The 13,045-nt window shown below is 47.2% G+C and overlaps 1 pseudogene; it reads right to left on the bottom strand.

Moving 5' to 3' along the window:
* Positions 1-8,446: 8,446 nt before the first annotated feature.
* On the bottom strand, positions 8,447-10,454 carry LOC138480498 (transcription elongation factor SPT5 pseudogene; annotated as a pseudogene).
* Positions 10,455-13,045: the final 2,591 nt, after the last annotated feature.

Below are 13,045 nucleotides of genomic sequence, written 5' to 3'. Positions count from 1 at the left end.
ATCCGGGTCTAGACCAGCAACCCGGGGTGCCCCAACAAAACATTGCACCCCGTACTACAAACAATGTGCAAAGCAGGGTTAAAATTAAGAATACAAAAATGTCTTTTTAAGACCCTAGAAATTGATTATTTTGCATACATCATATTATACAATGACAACAGACCAAATCACGACCTGAGAGTGGTCATTGAACAGGCTCCCGGACCAAACAAAAAGGAAAGACTGAATCCCTAAGAGTCTTATTCAGTATTTCTCCAAATATATGCTTTACTTCTCAACAAAAGCAAAATCCATGGCCTGGCTGCTAAAGAATGATCTAGAATTCTAGTGTGATTAAGATTGCTAGATAGTACAACCCTTCTATCAAGACATGCGCATCCGAGTACCCGAGTACACACAACTTTGAATGGATTGTGTCCTCCCACATATTCCTTATCTTGTGATATTATATCGCTCCATCTTTGCTGCTTTGGCAAAAAAAGTCTCTCGACAGAGGGTGCTGTATGCAATGCCATTGCGTCAATGTCCCTCGAGGGCCTCCATCGAGCGTCAATGTCATTGTCAGAATAAATAGCGCATGCAGCACCCGTTGGCTTCCGTTCCCTTTTTCTGGGGTTACGCTTTGAGTTATTAACGGTGCGCTTCAGTTTATTGCAAGAAAAAGGTCTTCTTCATTGACTCCTTCGACACCAAAGTCTGGTTTTGAAAAATGCCACAACTGCGGATCAAAAATGTCTATTACGGATCCTCACCGGATCTGCATGTGGTGTCTGGGCAGCAGGCACCATGCTGACGACTGCGGGTCCTGTCAAACCATGACAGAGAAAGCTTTCAGGGAGCACAGAGGTAAATTGGTGGTGGGGAGGATGGCTTTGAAGAGAGAGAAAAAGTCTGGTGAGTCTATGGACTCCTCCCGGGGGAAATAATTGAAGAGGTCCCGATCGAGGAATCGATCGAGGCAGTCTTCATCTTCTCCCTCAAAGATGGAAAAGAAGAGACATCATAGGTCTCCCTCTTACTCATCTGATTCCTCTGCCGAAGTAATCAGATGCATGACAAAATCCGATTCCCCAAGGAAATGGGGTTGCTTTAGATCAGAGATGTTGTGTATTTTTGAGAATGCGGCCTCGACCCTCTCGAAAGAATCACACAAAAGCCATCCACCGGTCGCTCCTTTGGACGACAAAGGGAAATTGATGCTATTACTTCAAAGCAGAGCATGAAGCCTGCAATATGTCGAGAAAGTTCTCGACCCAACGAGAATTCATCGAGAGTATCGACTCTGGAACCGAGTACTTCCTCTGTACCACCGAAGAAACACAAAGCGTAGAAGAACTCGACAACTTTGTCGACTCCATTGGAGTCAGACCTCTCGAAGCCGAAGTTGAAGACAATGCCGAGTAAACCGGCACAGTATTCAAAGCTGTCTTCGACACTATCGTTGGCCACTTTAACTTTGTCGAGATCTTTGGGCATACAAGACAAGGTTTACAAACCTGCTCTGAAGAAAAACTTTTTAAAGTCTATGGGCCTCATTACAACTGTGGCGGCACCGGTATGAACGGTGCCGGTAAGGGATCGGCACCGTTCATAGCGGGCCGCCACATTACGAGTTCTGCAGTGGGTCCCACTCTGTACGCCTGGCCAGACCAGACGTGCAAAGCACCACCCGCTAGCAGAACAGGGTGCTAACAACGGACCCGTCATTAACAGGTATGTTGTTAGCATCCTCCCCTATGGGGGCTCAATGGGAATGGGGGCATACTGGGTCCGGGTCCCGCGAATGGGAATTACCAGGCCCGCAAAGGTTCGAATGGCCCGCTAATTCCCATTTTGCGGGACCTGGACCCGAGTTTGAGGGTAGCCATGCCACTAAAAACGGCATGGCTACCTCCAAACTCGCATTGAGGCCCTATGTCTTCAATCTATGAGGAGCAACAACCCTCTGAAGAGGATTTCTCTCCTTTTGGGTTACAATTTGGGACTCAGAATGTGCCAGAAGAGCTCATTTCTGAAGAGTTGAAATCAAGAGAACTTTATCATTCTCTCCAGTCGGCTAGTGGTCTTGATACCCCACCTGAACTGAAATTTGGCAGGCCTGACCCTTCTGAGCATACAGATTCATACTAAAGAAAACTCATGACTAGGGTCACAGAGTATATGGGTTGGAGCAGAGCTTCTCCTACATGTCAACAGGATGACATGACCGACATCCTGGACCAGGGCCCTCAAAAGGACCCAATTCTGCCCTTTCATAAAGCCCTTCAGAGGAGAGTCACTGCAAATTGTCAGACCCCAGAATCTGGACCTGCAGTTAATAGAAACTTTTCAAGGAAGTACAGGCCTTCCAGCAGCCATACAGAATACCTAACCAAGCACCCCACACCTAAGAGCTTGGTAGTTCAGGGCTGGCACATCATCCAGAAAATCGGCTTATCCCTCTATCCCCCCAGATAGAGATGACAAGAGGGTAGATGCCTGGGCACATAAGGTTTTCATGGCAGGCAGCATGGCCGTGAAATCGACCAATGTCACTTGTACTCTTTCCAGATTCACTTATAACCTGTGGGACTGTGTTGCCATGGCGGCTGATCACAATCGGGAGGGCGAAGAAAGAGACAGCTTCCTGGCTATAGTTAAGGATGGTAAGGAGCTGATGGAAGAATGTCTCCAGTCAGGTTTTGATACAGCTGACAGCATCAGCAGATCCATGGCGGCTAGCACCGTACTATGCAGATTTGCGTGGTTGAGGAAGTCAGGGTTTGCACCCGACATGCAGGCTAGATTTCTCAACCTGCCCTTTGACGGCTTGAGGTTGTTCGGCAGCAACCCTAGGACTACAAATAGGCTATACTCCAGGCGAAAAAAGATACTTATAATAAGCGCATTGAACAAGCTAAATCTAACAACAAAGCGCTATTCATAATACTAAGAGAACTGGAATCTCCGGTCTCTCCTCCTGACACCTGTATTAAAGACAGCTCCTGGTGTGCCAATGCCCAAAAGGCACTCCTTGGTAAAATAGACACTCTCCAAACCAAAATTAACAATAAAAAAATCAGCCTGCAGACCGACCCACAAGATGAATCTCATCAGATCAGAACAAACATCAACCACCACTCCCAGAAACCATTTAACTTTGCGCCCCTTACTATCTCTGAAGTTGAAAATATTATTAACAACCTTAAACCTTTGAATTGCCAAGGCGACTCATGTCCTGCCACTATTATCAAGGAGGCTTCTCATAACTGAGCGCCTTTCATCACTGAACTCATAAACTCTTCCTTCAGCTCTGGGATTGTCACTGACAACCTTAAGGATGTCTGGGTCATCCCACTTCTTAAGAAACCTTCACTGGATGCCAACATACCTACTAACTAAAAATTCTTGATCAAGCGGCCTATCTGCAGATCCAAGACTACTTGGAAACCAACAAGCTCTTGGGACTCAGACAATTGGAGTTCCGTCCGCGTCATGGAACTGAAACCGCTCTGATTGATCTTAAAACACAGATTGAGGATCTCAAAGACAAGGCTAAACTCGCCCTTTTACTCCTACTTGACGTATCCGCAGCGTTTGACCTTTTGAGAAGACCAGAGAAATGTGACCAGAGAAATTTCAACAAATTCTCTGCCGACACCTCAAACTCACAGCACATTTCTCTGATAAAGCTATGGCCTGGATTAGCTCCTTTCTGGACAACAGGTCTATGAGGGTTTTCTCCCCATCCGTATCTGCTGAACCTTCACCTGTCACATGCAGAGTACCACAAGGATCGTGCGTTTCACCAACACTCTACATGTGTTTACGAAGCCACTTCTCAATAACTTGGATTATCTGGGTGTCATCTACACCAATTATGCAGATGACACCCAGATACTCATAGCTATTACCAGCGACCATACAGCTGACACACTCGCCCTTAACACCATCTACCAAGTCATCCAAGCTTGGATAGCGCAACACGAACTCTGTTCGAATGACGAAAAGACAGAGATTCTCATTTTAGGCACCCATCAAAGACTCAACAAACTGGACCCTTCGTTTAACTCCTTCGTCATCTCATTGATGACAACATCATTGAAGTTACAAAGGACACTAAAACCATAGGCATTTATATCGACTAGATCCTTTTTCTCTCTAGGCAACCCAATGCAGTATTGTCCACAGCAGCCTACACATGCAAGCTCATTACAGCCTCCCCCCCTTCCTATCTCCAACCAACTGTACCACATTAGCCAGGACCCAGGTAATGTCTAAAATTGATTATTGCAATGCCCTCTATCTTGGCACCAACCAAGGGAACCTCCATAAGTTACAGATTATTCAGAACAGAGCTATTGGAGCGGCATTACATATCACTAGGAATCATCACATCTCTGCCACCAGACAAAGCCTCCGATGGTTATCAGTAACGCAAAGAGTATCCCTAAAAACTCTTGCTCTCACACATAAATGCATCACCAACCAAGCACCCTGCTACTTCGCCAAGAGATTTAATATCCATACCTCACACAGACCTCTCAGAAGTGCCCAGTCCAATTGCCTAACTACATTTCAACCTTCAGCGATCAGGTGGATCAGCTTCCCTGTCCTGGCAGCAGAATTATGGAACTCTCTTCCGAACCCCCTCAGAGCGGAGCCATCCTTCCCAGCATTCAAAAGGCAAGCCAAAGCATGGTTGACTGCCCTCAACCACCCCTGAATCTGACTGGTCACTCACCTCCCACATGTCCAGATAAACCTTCCTTTGCCTGCTGTACATTTGTAAATATTTGATGTTCATTTACTTGTAACTGTTGTTTTCTTGTCAATTGACACCCTCTTCTGCTTATTGTTTGTAAATGTTTCCCTGTTTTATCTGTAATTGTCTACTATGTCTGTATCCCAAGTTATGCGCATGGATGCCCTTGGACCAATAAAATAGAAATGCCCTTGGACCAATAAAATAGAAATAAAAATACAAAGGCAAATGAAAGTCTGGAGAAGATGCAGACCTCCAAAGCAGCTGCTACATACCGTAGAGCCTCCATTCGACAACCTCAACAACCCTAATAAGGCTCATCTTCCTGGAGGGGTTGTTCTTTTCATTTCTATTCCTCAATTGGTAGAGGAAGAGGACAGGCGGGACAAAGGGGGAAAAGACGATTCCCTCATGGTGGACGAGAAATGGGTGCTAAATCAGCCCCAGCAGTGGCAACTTTACCCTCCGCCATTGCTGCAGCTGCCTCTAAGCCACTCTAAGACCTTGACCCACAAGCCCCCGGTGGGAGGCAGACTTTCTCAGCATCTGAACCAAATGCAGGGCATCACTTCAGATGCTGGGGCACTGGAAATGGTAGTCCATGGTTACTGCCATCCCTTTAAAAAATGGCCTCAAGTACATCCAAAGGGATACAACACAATTCCGGACCTGCTCCTTGTGCAGGAAATTTTAATCCTGCTAGAGAAAGGTGCAATAGAACATGTACCTGTAGCAGAGAGGAACAAGGGATGGTATTCCCCCTACTTTCTCATTCCCAACAAGGACGGAGGATTGAGACCCATCTTGGATTTAAGAATCTTGAACAAGTTCCTCAGGAAGGACAAGTTCAAGATGATTACCCTTTCTCAGATCCTTCAGGCTCTCCAACTCCAAGACTGGTTGATATTATTGGACCTTCAGGATGCTTCCTTTCATGTGCCAATTCATCTCAAGCACAGAAAGTACTTAAGGTTTGCGACTGGCGGTTCTCATTTGCAATTTCGAGTTCTGCCATTCAGATTGACCTCCACCTTGAGGGTTTTCATCAAGTTGATGGTGGTAGTGGCAGCGAGTCTCAGGAGAGGGGGTATTCACGTCTACCCAGAAACATCTCATTATCACGTGCCACTCCACCCACAAACTGGGTTTCTCCCTCAATTACAAAAAGTCCCATATGGTACAATTCCAAAGACTCAAATTCATTAGAGCAGTCCTGGATACTTCCTTGGGGAAAGCCTCGCCTCCCGAGGTGACAGCTCAACACATTCTGCAGATGGTAAGAACATTCCAGATTGCCCAGCATCTTCCGGCCTTTGATTTTCTGAGGTTGCTCAGTCTCATGACATCCTGCATTTTTCTGGTGCCAGAGGCTGGATTGAGAATGAGATCCCTTCAATGGGCTCTCAGGACTCAGTGGTCCCAATTCTCAGGGAATATGTCAGACCAACTGCAAATTCCGAGCAGAGCTGCTCAGTACCTTCTATAGTAAGTTTGCAATGAAAACATTCTAAAGGGAGAATCTTTTTGGCACCCATGGCCGGAGATAACGGTAGTGACAGATGCCTCACTCACTGGCAACTTTCTATCCGTCTCCTCATTAAGGTAAAGAAGAGGAGAGATTACATAGATTAGACCCGAAAAGGGCTCTAAGCTTTTACATTTCAAGAATGGCTAAATTCCGACAAGCGGATCAACTTTTTATCGTGTATACTGGCCCCAAACTCGGCCTAGCAGTCACCAAACAAACAACATCCAGGTGGATTATACTGGCCATTGGGGAATGTTATAGACTTGCGGATAAGGACTTGCCGGAAGGCCTAAGGACTCATGCCACAAGGGGCATGGCAACCTCTGCGGCTCTTCAAAGGGGTGTCCCAATAAATTACATCAGTTCAGCGGCCACCTGGTCGTCCATTCACACATTTATCAAACACTGGATTCTTCCTACAGTCAAGGAGGACTTTTTGCTAAGGCCGTCCTCTATTGGATCCATGGTTAAATGGATTGATACTCCCACCTCTATAATGTTACTGCTTTGGGAGTCTATCACAAGATGAGGAATACGTCAGAGGACTCAATCCATTTGAAGAACAAGTTACTTTCTCGTGGTAACGTTCTATCAATTTCATGTTCCTCCCACGTATTCCTCGTCGCCCCTCCCAGCCTACTCCGCCAAACAATTTACGTGTATTACACTCTGTGCTTTCTGAGATACTGCAGTGTTGGGTACGCCTGGTTAAAAAGGTTAAAGGTTACAAAGGGGAGAGGAAAAACAGAACTGAAGCCAACGGGTGCTGCATGCTCTATTTATGCTGACGATGACGTTGACGCTCGGCGGAGGCCCTCGAGGGACATCGACGCAATGGCATCTCATACACCGCCCTCTGTCGAGAGAATTATTTTTTCTGAAGCAGCAAAGCTAGAGAGATGTATCACAAGATGAGGACCATCCAATCGAAAGAACGTTTCCCTGTTCTTTGGGGTGGCATTATACACAGATAAGGCAATTTAGATTAAATCATAGATTATCCCTCAAAGACTTTGACAGACTTTGACATTAATTACCCAGTAATTGAATAAGGGATTTCACCCTATGTATGAACCATGCATCAATTCACACAGTCTTTATAGAGAAGGACAGTCTGGCTTCTCACTGACCACAAACTCTGTGTCCACATTTTCTGTCATGGAGGAACAAAACCAGCTATGCCCAGGCAAGAGTTATTAGCTGAAAAACTAGAGAAATAGACCTAGGAAATAGTAAGGATCCAGGGATGAAACAAATAGGCTGCTTAATCGGTCCCGCCACATCCTTCAGAGAGTCAATAAAAGTTCTTGAACAATGCATCGTAGTGCCATCGGAATATCTACCGGTGGAAGCCAAGGAATACATAAGCAGAGGAAACTGGAACAACGCTTAGCGCAAGACCATGGTAGACATGTTTACTCAGCATACACGATTAATGGGTAGTCAGATGAAAGGAATGTACCAGCATATCTTTAGCCACATAGGAGCATAGCGGACGAACTCCATGATGATTATGAATATGAAAAGAACTGATTGCAAGGGTCCACCAGCGTCACCGTGGAGACAATACAACAGAGAAAGCCTTGACGTAGCCGAGATTCGATCGTATATGCCCTCTGGATCACACTCACAAATCAGGCAAGTATGCAGTCATCACAGTCGATTAACTGTTGATTATGGGTGCAGCTGCACTTCAGACGTATGCGCCAGATCTACCATTGCAGAGCTTAACGAGCTGTTTCAGGGTGGAAGGATACCTGCGTCAACTCATGTAGAGTACATGGGGGCACCTCAGATCTTTCGAAATGTTGATGCTCCCACAAGAGGAAAACATGAAGCGCGGAAGGACTCAAGAGGATGAATGAACAGGTTTATCATGCTAATGATTTCATAAATGTGAGCCTTCGCCTAGAAGCTGTTGTGATCCTTTCTCACAGGGCAGAGAGGAGCTGCGCCTTCTGTCACTCTGGGCCCTCACATGCAGTACTAATCAACGTAGCCATACGAGCTGGTAACCTTCTTTATTTTTCCTCTCCAGCTTCTGTCCCGGCTCTAGCAGTCCCTCTTCTTCCTCCCTCAGCTCCGTGCCTTGTCCTTCCTTTTCCTCCCTTAAGGTGGTCCTCTGTTTAAGGAGGACTATTCCTAATCATTCTACAACATCTCCACCCTGCTTATCATCTTAGTGGGCTTCTGCTCTTGCTTCCCTCTGGTGGTCTTCTGGATACTCGCCATGTTCTTTTCCTTGCAATATGTCCTCCCTCTTCTGCCTCCATTCTGGAGGGTGGGTTTGGGTTGTTGGGATCCCAAGCACTACTTTGTGCTGGTGTTTGGCTGGCATTGTGGAGAGGAATTTGTGAGCCATAATGAGATGTCTGACCTCCACTGTGAACAGGTGTCTGCAAGCTGTACATGGGTGTTTGGAATCCATACACTGGAGTATGTCCATCGGTGGCTTTCACAATTTGTTTGACGTGAATGTTATTTTGCTCAGAGTCTAGGGCCACTGCAAACTGGTCGTCTTTCTTCCTGTTCACAGCCAAGTGTTTTGTGGGTACCACTTTCCCATGCGTGTTCAGAATTGGAAAGCTCTCTCTCTCTCTACGAATAATCACAAGCCCCCCCCACTCATGTTGACCACCAACATCTGCCCCAGGCACTGTCTCTGAGCAGAGCTGCAGGTCCCAGGGTAGCACCTTCAGCCTGTGCATCACGAGATCTGTTGACAAGATAGCAAAGTTCTCTTCCACTCACAACATCAGCCCTGTGACCCCCTTGTAGAGTCCAGTAATCACTTTTACGTGATTCCTCCATTTTGAAGTACTTCCACAACTCCTGGACTGCAATCTCCAGGATATATATATTTCAGATCCTCCTACCTTGGCATGGTGGTGATCCTATTGACATCCACTATCAGGATTTTACCCTGGAGGTTGATCAATTCACCTTTACAGACTTCCACTTTGTCCCCGGGCTGCAAAGTATGCTTGCGTTGCTTTCCTGTGGCTTATGTGTCTCCTGTAGAACACTCCCTTTTGGTTGGTCCTCAAGCTTCTCCAGCGCAGACAGGTTGGTCTTCACACCTTCAGTAATACCAGCTGACATGGCGAAGCTGTTGAATAGGAAGCCTTTGCGGCTGTACTGATTGACCTCAAAGATGAAGAAATCTCCATCAGCGGTGACCTCTCTGCCCAGAGACCTAATCTTTTCGGGATCAAAGCCTCTGTGGGGGGGCTCTTAAATTTCTTCATCTTTGCAAACTCGTCTTTCATTGTTGTCTGAGCTTTAATTCTCTCATAGTTAATTCTTGGAATCATCTTTAGAGAGATGGTGTTTTTACGTTGCTCCACATAATCAACCTGAGCAGTGTCATCCTTGTGGATCCCATGTTTTAGCCGCACCCAGGACTTGGGCTTCAAACTGGACACCTCTTATTCCACCCTCAGTACGTCTGGCATTTCCTTGGTGGGCACCATCTGCTGATTCCAGAAGCCCGTGGGCAGGTTACCAACACCCTCAATAGCCTGCTTCACATGGGTTTGCTTGTAGGCCTCAATATAGATACACCCCTTCAAATGTTCTTGAGCCACCACAGCTTTGATCTGCAAATGGTAGGCAATGAATGGCAATGAATTTCCTCATCAGTAGAAAGACATTTGCACTTTCCTCACCTATCTTACACTTCACGGTCCAGAGACTAGGATCTTCTACTCCAGGCAGTAACTGCTGATGCATGATTTCATCTGACAGCTCATCAGACCCACCGTGGACATGTTCTCCCACCGAGGACTTTGCATATTTCTTCATGCAATATTCTGCCAGCTCCTCTTCCAATTGATCCCTCCAAACATTCTGTAGCCTGCGTGCCCCCGACTGATCTTCGCTTATCGTTGTACTCCTCCTCCAGTTCGGCTTCATCCAAAAGGAGTCTACCGTGATGTGGGTTCTCCATGGCCGATAATTGTCATCTTCTTCCTTAATGTCATCTGCTTCTTGAGCCTTGTATGCCTCTTCAGCTTCATCTGCATAATTTTCGTCGGGTTCCTCTTCGTCTGCTTTTTTTTCACTGCCAGCTGCGCTCACACACCCCCCCTATACCGCTTGCTCATAATCGTCTGCCTCTTCTGGTTCACTGCTTGGCTCACTCGCTTCCTTCGAGAAGTTGCTGTCTTCTCCGTCTGACATCTTCAGAGCTTTCAGCCCCAACCTGTATCTCTGTGTTCCTCCGCCAGAGCATTGCTCACAGCAAATGCACTATAACACTCCTTTCGCTCCTGTCTCCTGCGTGCAGCGGACAGCCGTCTATGGTGGTGTATCGCCTGTTCTCCGCATGGGTGGATTGCTTTTCCGTTTTGTGGGCAGAATGTCCTGCACTACCTCGATCACTGATGTGACACATTGCTGTCTATGTGTTACTCACGCAACGGACTGCTGTCTATGTACGTCCTGTGCAGTAAACTGCCGTCTATGCCTTTATTGTGTGGCGGACTGCCGTCTATGTTTCCCTGTGTGGCAGGCTGCCGTCTATGGGCCTCATTACGAATCTGGCAGTGGCTGTGCCGGTAAAACCGGTTGGCTGGCCCTGGACTTGTGAATTTTTCTGGCGCCTCGCTTTCCGGTAACAGGGGGGTTTCTATCCCCGCTGGTCCGGGAAGTAAGGCGCCGGAAAAATGGTATTCCCCATTTCCATTGAGTCTCATAGGACTCAATGGGAATGGGGAACACAGAAGCACCGGCACCGTAAATGATGGTGCCGGTGAATCCGTGAAAGTCTGCGAGTGACTGCCATTTCTGCCTGCCAGGCCAGCCCTGGCGGGGCGGGACGGCAGCCGCACACAGACTCGGAGTGTGCCGGTCCAGTAACAACAGTGCCGGTAGGCTTACCAGCACCCGTGTTACCGGTCATGCTCGTAATGAGGCCCTATGTCCTCCTTCGACAGTGTGGCGGACTGTTGTCTTTATTTTAATGATGGCTGATTGCCTTGTGAGGTGGACGGTTGTTTATATTCCTCCCGTACTGTCCAGATGAAGCACAGGATCCGAACTGCTTCGTCGCCAGTTATGGTCATTTGTCACAGGGCAGAGAGGAGCTGCGCCTTCTGTCACTCTGGGCCCTAACATGCAGTAATAATCAACAAAGCCACGCGAGCTCGTTCCATCTTTATTTTTCCTCGCCAAGTTCTGTCCCAGGCTTTAGAAGCCCCTCCTCCTCTCTTAGCCCTTTGCCTGTCCTTCCTGTTCCTCCCTTAAGGTGGTCTTCTGTTTCGGGAGGACTGTCCTTAATCGTTCTACAACAGAAGCCACCTCAGGGATAAATAGCAAGTAAACAGCCTTGAAGGCAATTGCGACCCACATAATTACACGCATAATCACACGGAATTCTGCAACGGGAGTCCATGTGGACTCCTGTGCCAATTAATGCATACACTCCAACATCATGGGTGTCTGACATCGAAGAAACACCAAGCTCATAGAGTCAAGACATCCGGTAAAGAGTGACAAATGCCACAAAAGGGCAAGACTGACCACTTCCCCCATCAGACAGCAAGTCTGGTCCTGGAAAAGTGGCGATTTTGTTGCTTATGTGTCATTCTCTGCAATGTCCCAGTTCAATGACATGACAAACCAGTTCCTTAGCACTTTAGCCGTTATGGGCGCGTCGTCAGTGACATGGATGTACATTGGTACGGCTTTGCAGTTGGACTGTTCTTACTGTAAGAGAAGTCCACTAGGTCCGAATTTACAATGCTAAGGCAGGCTCCACAGCTACTCTTTGGATTAGAATGAATTTAGTAAACGGGATACGAGCATGGCAGTGATCGACCTAGCACACTCCTCAGTCTTAAATAGTTTCTTTGAATCAGGGAGCCAATGCAGGGGTCTCATGCTGGCCTCCTATTCTCCCAATGGCTTCGATTCTGCAGCTGAATTCTTAATCCAACAGGTTCGGCACATTTATCCTAAAACATATTGCACGAGCCTTGGATCCCTTTCGGCAAAGCCTGGCATTCCTTCTCAAGTATGTAACACACACACAGTAATGTGCATCTTACCATTGCCTGTGCTAAACAGGGGCAGCAGGACAAATAACCGGGGGGAGGGAGGGGAAGGGTTGGAGGGGGGGGAGTTGGGAGCTGCGGATTTTGCAAATGTTTGGACAAACTCATACAACAAAAATCTTCAGCTGAGAAGGAAGGCTAGGAAATTGAAGCAGCAAGCATCATGGAGCATGAAATTCAAGATGATTCACAATTAATGATCCGGGACATGTAAGAGCTTTAGAAGTGGTTGTGCCAGTAAAGGCACTGCCCTGCCAGCGGGAAGGCCACGATGATATTCATCATGTCCATGACACCTTCTGCCAGGGGGCAGCGGGAGTTCTTTCTGATCGGTCACCTTTCGGTCCCTTGGAATAACCGGTTCTGGATGCGCGGGCCAGGAAACACGCAGTTAGGGTCATGAATCATTAGCCCATGTTTCTGTTGAACGCACGACTCTGGGCCTAGTCTGGTGGAACTATGTCCTTCCCGATCGTCGAGTTACACCTGCTAGGCCAAAGTCAACCGCCGCTCACCCATGACATACCCCCCACGCAAGCGCGCTTGTTTTCAGGTTTTAATATAATCTTTCTCTGCGGGTGACGACAAATGATCCCTTTGATCAGCAAAGTGTGGCCGCCCTTTTTTAAAAGTTTGCTTCGGTGCTAGACACGATTCAGTGTGCAAAGGTTGCCCAAGACCGGACCAACTGGCTCAGACCCAACGCAATAACTGCGC

This window comes from Ambystoma mexicanum, chromosome 5p (assembly GCF_040938575.1).
Source record: "Ambystoma mexicanum isolate Mex_15411 chromosome 5p, UKY_AmexF1_1, whole genome shotgun sequence".
Lineage (NCBI taxonomy): Eukaryota > Metazoa > Chordata > Amphibia > Caudata > Ambystomatidae > Ambystoma > Ambystoma mexicanum.
Note: the sequence above shows the minus strand (reverse complement) of the source record. Positions and strands in the feature narration are given on the sequence as shown.